Source organism: Hippopotamus amphibius, chromosome 3 (assembly GCF_030028045.1).
Source record: "Hippopotamus amphibius kiboko isolate mHipAmp2 chromosome 3, mHipAmp2.hap2, whole genome shotgun sequence".
NCBI classification, from domain to species: Eukaryota; Metazoa; Chordata; class Mammalia; order Artiodactyla; family Hippopotamidae; genus Hippopotamus; species Hippopotamus amphibius.
Genome location: NC_080188.1, coordinates 48,783,289 through 48,799,205, shown reverse-complemented (window position 1 = coordinate 48,799,205; position 15,917 = coordinate 48,783,289).

Below are 15,917 nucleotides of genomic sequence, written 5' to 3'. Positions count from 1 at the left end.
TCTATTCAGATTTTCTAGTGTTGGTAGGTTTTATATTTCTAATAATTTGTCCATTTTATCTAGATGATCCTTTTTTTAAGCTCTTTTTTGGAGTATAATTGCTTTACACTGTTGTGCCAGTTTCTGCTGTACAACAAACTGAATCAGCTGTATTTATACATATATCCCCATATCCCCTCCCTACATGACTCCTTCCCATCCTCCCTATCCCACCCCTCTAAACATCCCCAGTCATCGAGTTGATCTCCCTGTGTTATGCAGCATCTTCCCACTAGCTCTCTATTTTACATTTGGTAGTGTATATATGTCAATGCTACTGTCTCACTTCAACCCAGCTTCCCCTTCCCCCGTCCCTCACACCCCATGTCCTCAAGTCTGTTCTTTGCATCTGCATCTTTATTCTTGCCCTGTCATTGGGTTTATCAGTACCATTTTTTTAGATTCCATATATATGAGTTAGCATACAGTATTTGTTTTTCTCTTTCTGGCTTACTTCACTTTGTATGACAGACTCTAGGTCCATCCACCTCACTGCAAATAACTCATAGATGATCCTTTTTATGATGTACAATTGTTCATAGTACTCTTACAATCCTTTTTATTTTTGAAAATTGATAATAGTGTCCCCACTTTCATTTTTGACTTTAGTATTTTCATCTTCTCTTTTTCTTAGCCCATGTAGCTAAAGATTTGTCAATTTTTTTAACCTTTTCAAAGAACCAACTTTTAGTTTCATTAATTTTCTCCATTATTTTTCTATTCCCTATATTGTTTATCTCTGCTCTATCTTTTTATTTGCTTCCCTTTGCTAGCTTTGAGTTTAGTTTGTTCCTTAATTTTAAAGTTAGTTTGTTGTCTTGAGATCTTTTCAATTTTTAAAACTTTTTTAATGACTAACCTACTGGAGTATTGGGAGAATTTAATTAAAAACATATGTGGATGCAAAAAGAATTTATAGCTATAAATTTGCCCCTTAGCACAACTTTTGCTGTGTCCCATAAATTTTCGTATGTTGTGTTTTCGTTTTCATTTGTCTCTAAGTATTTTCTAATTACCCTTGTGCTTTCTTCTTTGATCCATTGAATGTTTAAAATGTGTTGTTTAATTTGCACAATTTTGTGAATTTTCCAGTTTTCTTTATGGTATTGATGTCTAATTTCACCCCATTGTGGTCAGAGAAGGTATTTTGTATGATATCTATCTTTTTTAATCTATTGAGACTTAATTTATGGCCTAACTTATGGTCTATCCTGGAAAATGTCCCATGTGCACTTAAGAAGAATGTGTATGCTGTTGTTGGGTGGAATATTCTGCGTACACCTGTTAGATCCAGTTGGTTTATTGTGTTAAGTCCTCTTTTCTTTACTTATATTCTGTCTCTCATTATTGTGAGAGGGGTTTTGAAGTCTCCAACTATTATTGTAGAATGTCTATTTCTGTCTTCAATTCTGTCAGTTTTTGTTTCATATATTTTGTTGGTCTCTCATTAGGTATGTGTATGTTTATAATTGTTATATCTTCTTGCTGTATTGAAACTTTTATTAATATGTAATGTCCTTGTTTGTCTCTTGTAAACATTTTTGATTTAAAGTCTATTCCATCGGTTCTTAATATAGCCATTCTAGCTCTCTTTTCATTACTATTTACATGGAATTTTTTTTCCATCCTTTCAGTTTCAGCCTGTTTTGTGTCTTTGGATCTCAAGTGAGTCTCTTGTAGACAGCATGTAGTTGAGTCATACATTTTTATACATTCTGTCAATCTCTGTCTTTTGATTGGTGAGTTCACATTTACAAATGTAAATCCATTTGCATTTAAAGTAGTTACCTATAAGGAGAGATGTCTGAACTTCTGTGATTAGAAGCAGCAATCACCAATCAAAGCACAGATGTTCAATATTTGGAGGACAAGGTCCTTGTTGCTCATCCTGGCCCCTGCAAGCTGTGTGAAAGCTACTCCAAGAACACATACACAGCTGCCTGTCATGGGGGTAGAGAGGGTGGGCAGATGCTACCAAAATTAACCGCAATTTACCTTCTAAGTCTTTCCCTGGAAGTATAAGCCTTCTACAGACCCCAGAGTCCCAAAATAGTTACATCAGACAGATTCTGCCAGTGTGAATATTGTCTAAGTGGGAGACAGATTCCTGGTGCCCCCTACTCTTCCATCTTCTCAGAATCTGTTCTCCTGGGTAAAGTTATTTTTAACTAAAATATTTTTCCTTTCCATTCAGACACCAATAATCTTTTCTTGGCACTAAAGGGAAAAAATGTAAAATTTCTTTGCGAAGTAAAAGTCCAAGCAAGTTGAGAGGCCTTATATATAAACAGAAAATAAACATGGCTCACTGTAATTATATCAAATCACAGTTGAGTTCTTATCTCCAATGAGGTTGGTGTTCAATTATGAAGCACAGAGAAAGCTGAGTGGAACTTTTGAATCGAAGCAGCATGGATATCCAAACAACTCACTGGGCTGGAATCAATTACTGAGTTTTGCATTCTAGGAAAGGATGATGGAGAAAATAAAAGTGGAAATAGTCCAATCATGCAGCTCTCTGTGCTCTGCCATTAAAATTTGTTGCTTAATAAGTATTTGGTGATGGAATCTAAACAACTTATGGAAACAAATGTTTTGGCAGTATGAGTTATTTATATTTCCTTAACCAGCAAATAAGAACATCTACTGTGTGATAGACACTGGAGATACAGAGAAAATAAGACAATTTCTGACCTCAGGGGACTAATAGGGGAAGAAAATATATGAGAAGAACCCAGAAGATGTGGCCTCTATAAAGTGAAATGGGGCTATAGGGGAGGAAAGTGTTACTTTCTAAAAACCATAATATTTGATCAGAGTATAATTAAGTGAAATACTCCGAAATTAAGGCACTAGATGAAGGGTAACATTTTAGGCTGAGGAAATGTGTGTTTGGGAAAATAGCAAGCCTTTTGGTATGGCAGGAACAAGTGGTACAAATGGAGGTGTGACAAGAAGTGATACTGAAGAGGCTACTGAGCTCAGACCCGCAAAAGGCCTTGTAGAGCATGCTGTGGAGTTTGGGCATGATTCCATAGATGTGGGTGAGATAGGCTATGGTATATGTGCAAAGCAAGGCAGGCTAGCTATTATTCACCCTTTCTGTTCTGTCCAAGAATATGTCTGAAACAGGGGAGGATGTGATCCTGTTCAAAGTTATTGTTAAAGTTATTAACCATGCAAGAGTAAATGACTGAAAACTTAAATAATTTATCTTAATAATAACTTATAACACCATGCTGTTGCTCATGACATAAGCTATGAGTATGCATTTGAGTGAGACTGTTGCAGTTGGTGGAAGGGCATTAAAAAGATTGCACAAGAGAAAGTGATGAAATTTGAGTAATTCTGTATTAGCCCCCATCCTCAGTCTCATAAATCATGTTTCCTGGATGAACCTGAGCAAAGTGAAGTTGAAACTGGTCATGGGTATTTTCTCCCCATACCCAACAGGGGAGACTCTGAGAATTTCACTCTACTTCCCACCTCACCAGGACCTTTACTTTCCCTGCTCTCAATTTTCTCCTTCCCTGTTCACCCAGTATCACTTAGATTTTGTATCTATTTGCACTTTGACAAGAGAATGAAAGATTCCAATCCCAATAAACCCAGTAGGCAATAGCAGTAGCCTCTGCCCTGCAGAAGACCTTCACCTTGAAAAGGACAACTCCTTAAGTCAAAGAAGGCATCTCTGGTATTAGGATATCAGTTACCAAGGCCGTCTAGTCAGGGAATACTGTGTTATAGGTGCTGGGTTGGTGTTGCTGGGAGGGAGGGGGGCTCTTTCTTTGTGGCTTCACAAAGCACTAGCATGGTAATCATCACCAGCATGAACTTCCAGCCTTGGAGCTGTTGAGTGTTCATGTATTCAAACAGTTTCTCTCCCTTCTGCAGCCTCTGGGCCTGCTGGCCAACCTCTGTGCATGGGTAGTAGGCTTTGAGCCAGCAAAGTGCTGAAGAGTGCTATTTAGGCATTCACACGTGTCAGATGATGTGCATTCATGCATTGTGAACAATCAATATGATAAAGTGTCCTCCTAAAGCATCCAGAAAGGGCCAGGATTGGATCAAGTAGTAGGCGGACAGGAAATGTGGAGGCAGTAGCTGTATAGCATGAGATAAATGACACTCACTAAAAGCTCTGATAAAAATATCCTCATGGGAATGGGCATTTGACCATCTAATTCTCTTCTTTGCTATTCAAGAATGTGGGATGGCAGATGGTAAGGTTAAACTATATTTAGAATCTAGATCTTCAAAGATGGTACACACTAAAGTGAAATGGAATGGTGGATGATTGACATTCTTGAAGGAGTCCTACTTTTTACATCACTGTATTTTAAAGAATCAACCACTTTTTAAAAACGTTTTCTCTGTTTAAGGCAAGGATGATACATAGCTACCTGGAATTCCAGATCCATAAAAAACTCATTGCTTTATGTAGGTGCCATATTCTAGACCCAAAAAAGCCTTGAAATTCTGATGTATTGTGACATTTGGGGATTTTTGACTCTAAATTACACAATATAGCACTATTAAGAATCATCCATCTAAGTAAAGATGCCCCAGGGACCACCAACTAAGCAGTGAACTGTCTCTTGACCATTAGTTGTGACTGCTAGTATTTGTTCCTTTTTTAACTTAAAAAAAAATCCAACAGTGTTCCAAACAGTATCAGTCATCACTGGACTCAAAAAATAAGAAAAGAAACTAAAGGAAAATGATAACCAGTTTTTCTCTTGTTGGGTAACAAATAAGCTTCAAGCAAATTATAAGAAAGGTTATCTTCTAATGCCTTAAGTCAAGCAGGGTGGATTTTGAAGGGGGTACAAAAAAGACTATATCGGTTAGGCTATTGGTTCATTCTAGGCTGCTTGTCCCTGTGTGTTTCTAATAACTAGCAAATGTCTAAATATAAAAGGTACAAATTGTGGTCACTGTATTCTCAAATTCCAGATGTATGCATAAAATCACATTTTATTCAAGTGACATTTATGCATCTTCCAAGATTTGCTCAGCTCCACTCCCAAACTTGCTCAGTGGTCACTGCTGCTCCAAATACTACAAGTGGTCTCATCCTCCTCCAGGGCACAGCTTCCGTGGTACCATCATAGCAGCACCTATAGCAGCTCCACTGCCAAGGTTTGCTTTAACCAGACCCATGGAGGCTCTGGCTCACCTGGCAGGTGCTTGGAGTAGACAAGTAACATATTTGGTAGTGTAGGTGAGTTATTGTTCCTTAATAAAATTTTGACCAATAGGAGGTAGAAGGGACTGACAAATTCTACATCCTTCTTCCTGATCCCCCACCAGAGATTTCAAGACCCAGTGGTACCTTTCATGTGGCCTTTTCAGAGATGTCTCCTGTATCCAAGCAATTTTTATGAAGCTATAGTTTGCTTGATAATATATCACTTTGTAGTATTTCTTTCCCTGTTTCCCTTCTCCACATCCCTTTCTCTCACTTTCGTTGCCCTGGGATTGCAACCTCTAACATCCTGTGTGCATGTAAACTTTGCCATAGTCTCTGTTTTCTAGGACTAAGACTCATACTTTCTGTGTTTACCTTAAGTTTGAACTAAATACTATGTATGTATGTATGTAATCAACGTTTTATCCCTGGATTTCTCCAAGATGGAGATGGAGAAGGGACACAGTCCATGGTATTAGAAAAGAGATAGTTTAAGTCCAGTGGGTATTTAGATATTCATTAAAGTCATTGCACCAAAGGCACAGCTTTTCAGATCTTGGAACTGATGTAGTAGCTTGAGGAAAAACAAGTTTGGTGTTCACTTCCAGCATGCAATGGGGTCCTTCCCTGTGACATACATTTGGTATGATTTCCTTTTCCTATATACCAAGAGCAAAAGCCCCCATTTAGGGATGCCGTGTAGGAGGCTGATGAATTTACATGGAAGAAAATATAACCTTGTCTGCTCTTCTTTCTTAAATGCATGTGCTTTATCAAGAAGTACCATTTCAATATCAATATAGGAAATACCAATTGATACAATCCACATAAACAAAAGTTCTTGGCAGTCCTCAAAAATTTTTGAGTGTAAAGGAATCCTGAGACCAGCAAGTTAATAGATATCTCCAGGACCTAGCATAATACCTGGAACAAAGAAAATTCTTGTAGCAGAGACTTGGTGCCCATGTCAGAGCCCCTTAGCCTACTCCAGTTAACCACTGTTTTATGGTGCTCTGCAACTCGCAAATAGCTAGTAAAGAGGCAGAAATGCTGAGTTACCATGCACTGCTATGCTTGTATGTTTTCTTGCTACTAAAATTAGGGAAATTATTACTTTGAGATTTTAGTGCTTCAACATTTGTATTTCTAAACTCCTCTACTGTAGGATTTTAGTGTTTTTGATGCTATTTTTAATCTTCCTAAAGAAGAAATCATAAACATGCCACACTTGAGCTCCATGGCATACTGAGCTGAAAGAGTATGTGTCTTACACTTACAGTGAAAATTTGACATTTAGGGAACAATGAAGGGAACTGTTAATCAGACCGGAATTTGAGACTCCAGTTCCATTTATGGATATGATATAATTTTTTAATTTATTTTTATTTATTTGGGGGGGTTTTGATATATTTTTTAAAAGTTAGATATCTTTCATATAATATTTTTTCTCCCTAAGTTTAGATAAAAAGAGTAGTACTTTGCTCTTTTGTGTGAATAATACCTAATTTTTATTTTCTCCTTTTAAAATTTTTATCTAACACATTAGTATAAGTGAAGTCAAACAGCACTAAAAGTATACAGCAGTAAAGTGTACCAAATGCATATAAATCTGGCTAAGATATGGGACTCCAAGAATATATGATATTAACTTGATTTAGCTTGATAGAAATTGTCACTAAAATGTGGTACTTTAATTCAAAGTTTTGTGTTGGAAATACTAATGTTTGTAACACGCAAGCTTGTAAAATGAGCTTATGACATGGCCTGATTGTCAACTGAAAAATTGTGTCACATCTAGAAAACCAGTTTTATTTAGTGGAGATTGATCATTGGATCTCTATGTATCTCTCGCTCATAACACACACACACACACACATACAAACACACACACACACATACACACACACACCCCTTCCTTAAAGAAATTTTAAAAACAAAGGTAAAATCTAGAAGATCGATTCTTCCTATCTCAACACAATTGTACACTTCCCCCCACCTAAAATAAATAAGTCACAAAGTCAGTGATCCTTCTTCAGTTCTTGCATGCTGGCCCACCTTACACACAAGCACTCAGGGTTGAGATTTTATTTCTTGTCACCCTTCCATCAGTTTTACTGAGCATTCACTATATTTTTGGTGCCACAGTAGGCTTTAGGGATGCAACAAACAGAGCAGACATCAACCCTGTCAAGTTAGAACTTAGCAGTCTAGCTCACCACTAGTCCAGCAAATACAATGTACTTTTAGTTTGCATGACTACCTCCTCACTAAGGTATATTCCTCAAGGGCAAGGACTCTTATTACCTATTATTTCCCAATAAGCTTCTTGATGTACTCATAGTGTATACAAGTTGCTTTCCGCTACAAATAGCAAAGGTCCTGATCTAAAAGTGACAAACATTTGGAGTGTACTTTTCTCAAGTAACAAGAAATCCAGAAGTAGCTGGTTTGGAAGTAGTGGTTGCGGTGTTGGTTTGGAAGCTCCACAGTGTCATTGAGAACTAGAGTCTTCTATCTGTCTTTTCTACCAACCTCAGGTGTTGGTCAGAACTACCGGTCAGAGATACAAGATGACTATAGTATTTCCAAGCATCGTATCCTCACATGACAAAGTCCAAAAGCAGAAAAGGTGACTCAGGGTCTCTTCCCTGGCTTTTTTCCTTTTATCAGTTAAGGAAACATTTCCAAAAATTTTTCGTATGTTTCCTTGATCATAACTGGGTCACTTAGCCACCAATAGCTAGTTTCCAGAGAGGCTGGGTACCAAGTATCAACCTCAGTCGAGTAAAGAAACTGTAGGGGAGGTGAATGCTCCCAGGGCAGGTAATCCACAGTATTTGCCACAAAGGTGAATTCATGTTTGTTACATGAAGGCCATGGAAATAGATGGTTAAAAAACAGACTAAAGGGTGAGATAGGAACATGGATGATGAATATTCTTAGGATGACAGGAGTCAAGTCAAAGTGCATGACCATCTCCAGGTTCCCAAATCCTCGATGAATTTCTGAGCATTTGGAAATTGGGGAGGGAGGGGGGTAGGTTTTGTAAGATGACAGCAATAATACTGGTATAACAAGTACCTAAGGAAGATAATCAGAATAGCTGAAGATCCATGACCTATCTGTGGACAGGACAGAACCAGGATGCTGATACTGAGTTCCATGTCAAATTTCAAGGTCTTCTGGGAGAATGGGCAGATTCCTCTCAAGTGAGTGACCAAGAAATTAGCATGTCCAAGTTTTAATTAAAGGAAAGTAGTATAGAGGTAGTCTATTTTGCTGTAATGTATATAGAAAAATTTGTTTATAGGAAAAACGAGAGTTATAGTCAGCAGTGGGTGTGGTCAAAAGAACAATATCAAAAAGAAGATGTGGCTTGGAGGGTGGGGACAGAAACAGGCAGGAAGGAAATTGCACAGGCAAAGATCAATTTCCTGCAAGGTTTCTACTCCAGACCCTGGCAGGAGTTCAAGAAAGTGAGAAGTCAAGATAAAGAGGAAGCTTATGCATAAATTGAACCAGCTCTATAAGTTACGACTCTCTAGTGTCAAGTAAACTAATTTTAATTTTTTTTTAAAAGAGAGAGGTTGTTGAACAGACTTTTAAACCAAGAAGTCAGCTGGACCTCAGAAAGTGACAAGAATCTAAGCCTGGTAAACTGCCAGAACTCTCCCATCTCTGTTTCTGCATATTCAGATAATTTTTCTCTGCTCTCCTAAACTGTTGATGGAATACAACCACTCCACACTTCTTAAGTTTACATGTTCTATTTCCAACCACCCACTAACATGCTGACTTAATTCCGTGTCCTTGGAGAAGATCTGATTGATCCTCTTTGGGTTAGACAGGGTCTATCCAGCCTCTATTAATGCCGGGGAGACACAATTACGTAATGGAAGTATGGCTTCTATGAGTTTCTCCCTAAAATGGGAAGAAGGGACAGTTTATGAGAATAGTAATATTATGTGCTATGCAGACATCACTGTTACCTGTTATAGTGCTGAAACCAGAGAAATTTGGTACAGTATGACTTGGTATAGCTCTGGTCTCCAGGAATCTCTGGTGATCTCTGAGGTTGACAGTGGAATTTGAATCTATCCTATTCTTACGTTAAATTTCATGTTTCGTTTAATGGGAAGGAGAAAAAGGAGAACATGGAAAGGTAAGTCCCACTCTCAAGAGTTTGTCACCTCTGTCATGTAGAAGAGGTGTTTAGATAAGAGAGATAAGGGAGAGGTTGGAAGGAAGGGAAGAACCACTCAAACATTAAGAACAGAGGTGATACTGATTCCTTCACCAACAAAGATACCTAATTGGGCAGTCTTGCTACCACAGAAAAAGAATGTGAGAGTCTCACCTTAAGGATCATACAATATGCTAAAGGCAGATAATGGTATTTTGGAAGTGGCCAATAGCTGACTCCATAATTTTAAAAGTGTCTTCTAGTAAATACGATAGAGAAAACATCTTTTAACTTTTAACTTTAAAAATATATAATTAAACACTTAGGAAGAAGTCATCTAGTAAGATAGCATGAAACAGTGGGAAGAACCCTGGATTTGATATGAATAAGTCAGACTTGGAATTCTAGCTGCACATCTTGAGTTACCTTGTGCAAGCACTTATTGCTTTTATAATAAATTAGGAGTCTAATAGCAGAGAGATTAAGATCTTTTTGATTTAGGACTTCGCATGGTTGTGAGGATCAACTGAATTGGCATAATAGCAGGTGGGAAACAGTTGAACTCTATGCAAATGTTAGTACTGACCCAGAACTTGGAAAAGAAATGTTCATATATGGATGAAAGGGGAAGATTCTCACTTTAGCTAATAGTCACTCCTATAGCAACTGAATGCCTTGGGGGCTGGGGGGATGGATGATGAGTACTGAAAGTGCAGGACCAGTCTTATTCATGGCAGATGTCAGCTCTAAAACATTTTTTTAAAATAACTTTATTTATTTATTGGCTGCATTGGGTCGTTGTTGCTGCACATGGGCTTTCTCTAATTGTGGTGAGTGGGGGCTACTCTTCATTGTGGTGTGTGGGCTCCTCATTGTGGTGGCTTCTCTTGTTGCAGAGTATGGGCTCTAGGCACGTGGGCTTCAGTAGTTGTGGCACATGGGCTCAATAGTTGTGGCTCATGGGCTCTAAAGTGCAGGCTCAATAGTTGTGGCACGTGGGCTTAGTTGCTCTGTGGCACGTGGGATCTTCCTGGAACAGGGATTGAACCCGTGTCCCCTGTATTGGCAGGCAGATTTTTTTTTTTTTACAGGAACAGAACTATTTTATTTATTTATTTATTTAAGCTCTTTATTGGAGTATAATTGCTTTACACTGTTGTGCCAGTTTCTGCTGTACAACAAAGTGAATCAGCTATCCTTATACATATATCCCCATATCCCTTCCCTCTTGCGACTCCTTCCCATTCTCCCTATCCCACCTCTCTAAGTCATCACCCATCATTGAGTTGATCTCCTTGTTTTATGCAGCAGCTTCCCATGAGCTACCTATTTTACATTTGGTAGTGTATATTTGTCAGTGCTACTCTCTCACTTCGTCCCAACTTCCCCTTCACTCCCCGACCCTATGTCCTCAAGTCTATTCTCTACATCTGTATCTTTATTCTTGCCCTGTCACTGGGTTCATCTGTACCATTTTTTTAGATTCCATGTATATGGTATTTGTTTTTCTCTTTCTGGCTTACTTCACTCTGTACAACAGACTCTAGGTCCATCCACCTCACTACAAGTATCTCAACTTCATTCCTTTTTATGGCTGAGTAATATTCCATCGTATATATGTGCCACATCTTCTTTATCCACTCATCTGTTGGTGGGCATTTAGGTTGTTTCCATGTCCTGGTGATAGTAAATAGTGCTGCAATGAACATTGTGGTACATGTTTCTTTTTGGATTATGATTTTCTCAGAGTATATGCCCAGGAGTGGGATTGCTGGGTCATATGGTAGTTCTATTTTTAATTTTTTAAGGAACCTCCATACTGTTTTCCATAGTGGCTATACCAATTTACATTCCCACCAACAGTACAGGAGGGTTCCCTTTTCTCCACACCATCTCCAGGATTTATTGTTTCTAGATTTTTTTGATGATGGCCATTCTGACTGGTGTGAGGTAATACCTCATTGCAGCTTTGATGTGCATTTCTCTAATGATTAGCATCTTTTCATGTGTTTGTTAGCCATCTGCATGTCTTCGTTGGTAAAATGTCCTAACTAGGTCTTCCAGCAGGTGGATTCTTAACCACTGTGCCACCTAGGTATCCCTAAAACTTTATAAGAAGTATATTCCTTAATTACAAAGCAGGCCTCTTTGTAGGATTTCTGGAGGCACAAAACCAGGTAGAAATACTTTCAAATTTGAGTGGTATAGATGGGACCCACTTGGTCAATTGTACAGTTGGCCCTTGAACAACTATGGGTTAGGAACCCTGACCCTCCCTGCAGTTGAAAATCCACTCAAATTTATAGTCAGCCCTCCATATCTGCATCCCAGATTCAACTAACAGCAGATTGTGTAGTACTGTAGTACTATTCAGTGGGGGAAAAAAATCCACGTATAAGTGTACCCATGCAGTTCAAACCTGTGTTATTCAAGGGTCAACTGCATAAGGACCTCACAGAGCAGCCCGTTGGTTTGGGTATAAAGAATGCTGTCCCAAAGACTGGACTTGTGGGGGTAGAGAGAGGTGGAAGGGAGAGGTGGAAAAGCCCAGACCCAATGTCCCTGGACCCGTTGTGCTCAGAAGCCTGTGGGTGGGATGACGTCCTAGAAATGAGTGCTGGGGACTTTTTTGTTTGGGCATACATCTGTTTGATCTAGAGGTCAGCTGGGCGACAACAGGAACATCCAAAAACAAACAGTCTTGCAGTCTGCAAGTAAGAAAATTGCCTAGGGAAATCTGCTTGCTGGTTTCAGCTCTGCCAGCTGGGTTTCTTCAGGTGAGCCCTTGAGCCCTCTCAGGATCAAGCCATGCACACTTACTAAGTTTTCATTTTATGTTTATAGTCAGGGATCTCAGGATCCTTGCTTAAGAGGAGAGACAGTTGGGGCAGATAGAGCTTGGAATATCCAGACCAACAGAGTATTCTGTGATTCTCTGAATAGTTTACTGGCCAGAAATATGGTACTCTCTGAGAGTATTCATCTCAAGCAAGAACTATAGGGCCATAGATCTCAGGATGCTCTTACCCCACCCCAACCCCGCCCCATCTTAGCCCCGTTCCAGCATCCCCAAACAGTGGGGACATGAGTGGTGGATATTGTCCAAACCAAGGTGGTTGGTGGATGATCTAATCGCTGGTCAGGGACAGGCCCATAAGTGTAATCTTGCCTTGTTTATTTTATAAGAGGAAAGATGCAGGAAGGATTGAAGCAGGAGGAGAACTGGGGAAGAAAGAACATTATGTTCAGAATAAAGGCAACCACCGTGAGCCAAAAGGGGAATCCCGCTCTTTTTACATGAGCCTAGTTCCTCTTTTACATATTTGGGAGGACAGTATAATTATCTGAGGACACTGAGCAACCTCAAGGCATTTGGAAGTCCCCTCTGGCCCCCATTTCAAAAGGAGGCTCTTAATTTGGTTCAAAGTCCTGACCACAAATGTGCTGAATCAGGCTCTGGATGCCTTCTGTCTGCCAGCAGGAATGGGACTCTTGGAGGTACACATTAGCAGGAAGCCTTATTCACTTTCTGGTAAGGAAAATAAAGGGAATGACCCTAAATTTTGGATTATACAAGCATGCTCAGATTATGGCCTGTCAACTTCTGGTTGGACAGTTGAACTTCTGCTTCAAACATTGCCAACTCTTTGCCAGTCAAGGAGCTACATCCTCATTTTTAAAAAATGTTTAAACACCAAAAAAAATAAAAAAAAGAGAGATGCAATGATAGTCAGACCCAGTACTTTTAAAAGAAACCTTGCTTGAATCACTATCTAAACATTCAAAATTACATTAAGATAACATAATGTTAGTTTCTACCCCATATCAGCATTCTGGGTATTGTCTATATGCCCGAAGACTTACGTAGTGCAGCAAAGAAGTAAGTGTGCTTCCAATCTTTTGGGAAATTTGAATTCATTTCACAGAGTAGGAAACTCTGTGAGGAAAAATTGATAGCAGCAAAGCAATCTGGGAAGGACCCCAGTGAACCATATAAATATGTTGGTGGGCAAGTGGACTCATCCAAACATGAAAGGGCTCACCTAGAAGCAAGTGTATATCCCTGGTATAAGAGTAGAAACCACTGTTCTATCTGGAAGAAAAAGATAGTATCAGTTGGGGTAACAAACCCAATTCCTAAGTTAACTAAGGCTCCAGAATATTAAATTATGTAAAGGGTAGCAAGAGATCATGATTTCCTGCTGGGGCAACTGACATCACGCTCCTGCTCATGTGTTCTTGATTGCTTTTTATTGTCTATATTAAAGAGTATCCTCATGGGATGCTCTCTGGGAATGCTGTGTTGTATGAGCCATCCCCAGAGATGACTATGGGTCAGGTCTCCCTGACAGGTCACCCTTTTTGCCCATTATGGTCATTATGTCCACTTTGTTCAGAGGGTTAAGTGTGGTCACTTGGCCTCTGCTCTTCCGGGATCCTATCACCCCCATTGCTTCCAGGGAGCCCAGGTCCATAACAGCATCTTACTGTAACTTCCAGATCATAGAGGATAGCTTTTCATCAAGGTTGGTGTCCTCTTACAGGTGCACTCATTATTGCCTTCTTAAACAGAGTGCCCTGCAGACCTAGCTGAGGAACACGATTAGCTCTTATAGAGTAGATCATAGTCAAGTCTTTTGCAGTAGATCTATTTTAGCACTACCCCTTCCTCAATAGGCTGTCATGGCAGTTCTGCCATCTCTACTTCATTCAATGTGGGCCATCGCTTTTTCTAAGCTTCTGAAAGCCATCCCAGCACTGTCACTCAGTGTTCTTTCCAGGGCATTAAGTCCTTTATCAAGGGAGAGTTCCTTCATTTTGACCAAATCCCTCTTATCCAGATTTAAGTTCCTCCCCAGCTGGCCCAGTTCCCATAGGATCTATCCCCAGATATGCTCTCCTGTTCATGCCTGCCTGTGAGTCAGATTCTGTAGCTCCTTTGACATCTCTCACCCACCAGAACAAGCCCAACACTTCCCCAGCAGGGCTCTGCTGAGAACTGACCCTAATCATAGGCCTGATGGGCAGGAGATTAGGTAGGGACAGATGCTGAGGAGGGCAAGTGTCTTATCAGGCAAGTGTCTTATCAGGCAGGTGTCTCATTTGAGGCTTCTGCATAGTCTTCAAGGAAGGGAGGAATCTCTACCTTCCAACAAAGGGTGTGAACTACTTCTGTAAGCCCAGAGGGCTCACAGGGATCAGAAGATTCAAGTTTCTCAAGCCCATCTCCTCAGATACGCCCATTCCAAATCTCAAGGTCTTAATCCTTCCCTATTAGGGCCCCAGCTTTGGTGTAGGATTCTTGACTAGGCTGGGCATCCAGCCATTTCTGAAGTTCTGTGTCTGTTAAAATTAACTCCTGTGTCTGATCTTCAGCTGTAGGTTTGGGACTCGGATGAGGCAAGTAAAGCTCTTAGGGTACATAACTTAAGAAGGTGCTCATACTCAAGGCCATGCTAGTACTGACCTGGCTCTAGCATGACCCTGAGTGTAAGTGCCTCCCAAAGTTTTGTGCCCTAGGTGCCTCTTTTGCCTCACCTTAGCTGTGACCCCATTCAGCTGTATCTGCCCTTCAGTTCCAGAGGACATGTATCTTTTTAATGTTGTCGAGGAGTCCACCTGCCTCTTGAACCTTGCTTTAAATCATTGATTACTGTATCTGAGTCTGTCTTAGCAACTCTGAGGATTGTGGAATGAATGTTGGTTGCTCTCTCTACCATACCCCTCAAACACCCAGGGCACTGTACCAACCAGAGCTTCCGCTTCTACCTATACCTCATTCCAGTTCATTTTAGCAGCCCCAGAGCTCCAGCCGACCAGGCACTGTTCCACTTCAATTACTCAATGCCATACAGAGAGAGAGCAATCCAACTTCAGAATCTCATCCTTGGGGTCTACTTCCTCTACTGGGTGTCTTATTTTGGGTTTTCTAGAAGCAGACCTATGATGGGAATTCTTAAGTGATTAATTGGATGAGTACTCTTAAGAAAAAGAAAATGAGGGAAGCAAGATGAAAAAGCTAAGCAAGAATCTCACTTAAGTCTCATCCTTTGGGAATTCTGAAGCATAAATTGCACCATAAAACTGGTTGCACCTCAAGGCAAGGCGGCTGGCTTCTTATGCCCCAGGTTAGTCATTGGCTAAGATCTGGCTCAGGTGAAGAGATGGGGGAGGGAGGGGGCGTAGTGTAGCCTCCCACAAGTTTCTGTTTGCCCAGAGCCAGTTCTCTTGAGAAGGAGCAGCTGTGAACTTTATTGGTCCACATTCAGAGCATCTGGGAGATGGGTGCACCAGCTGGTAGAGTGGAGCACCAAGAGCATCAAGAATACTGTACACCATAATCTAGAAAAATGGTACTCATGAACCTAGTGGCAGGGCAGGAATAGAGATGCAGACGTAGAGAACAGACTTGTGGACACAGGGGTGGGGGGGAAGGGGAAGCTGGGATGAATTGAGAATGGCATTGACATATGTACACTACCATGTGTAAAATAGATAGCTAGT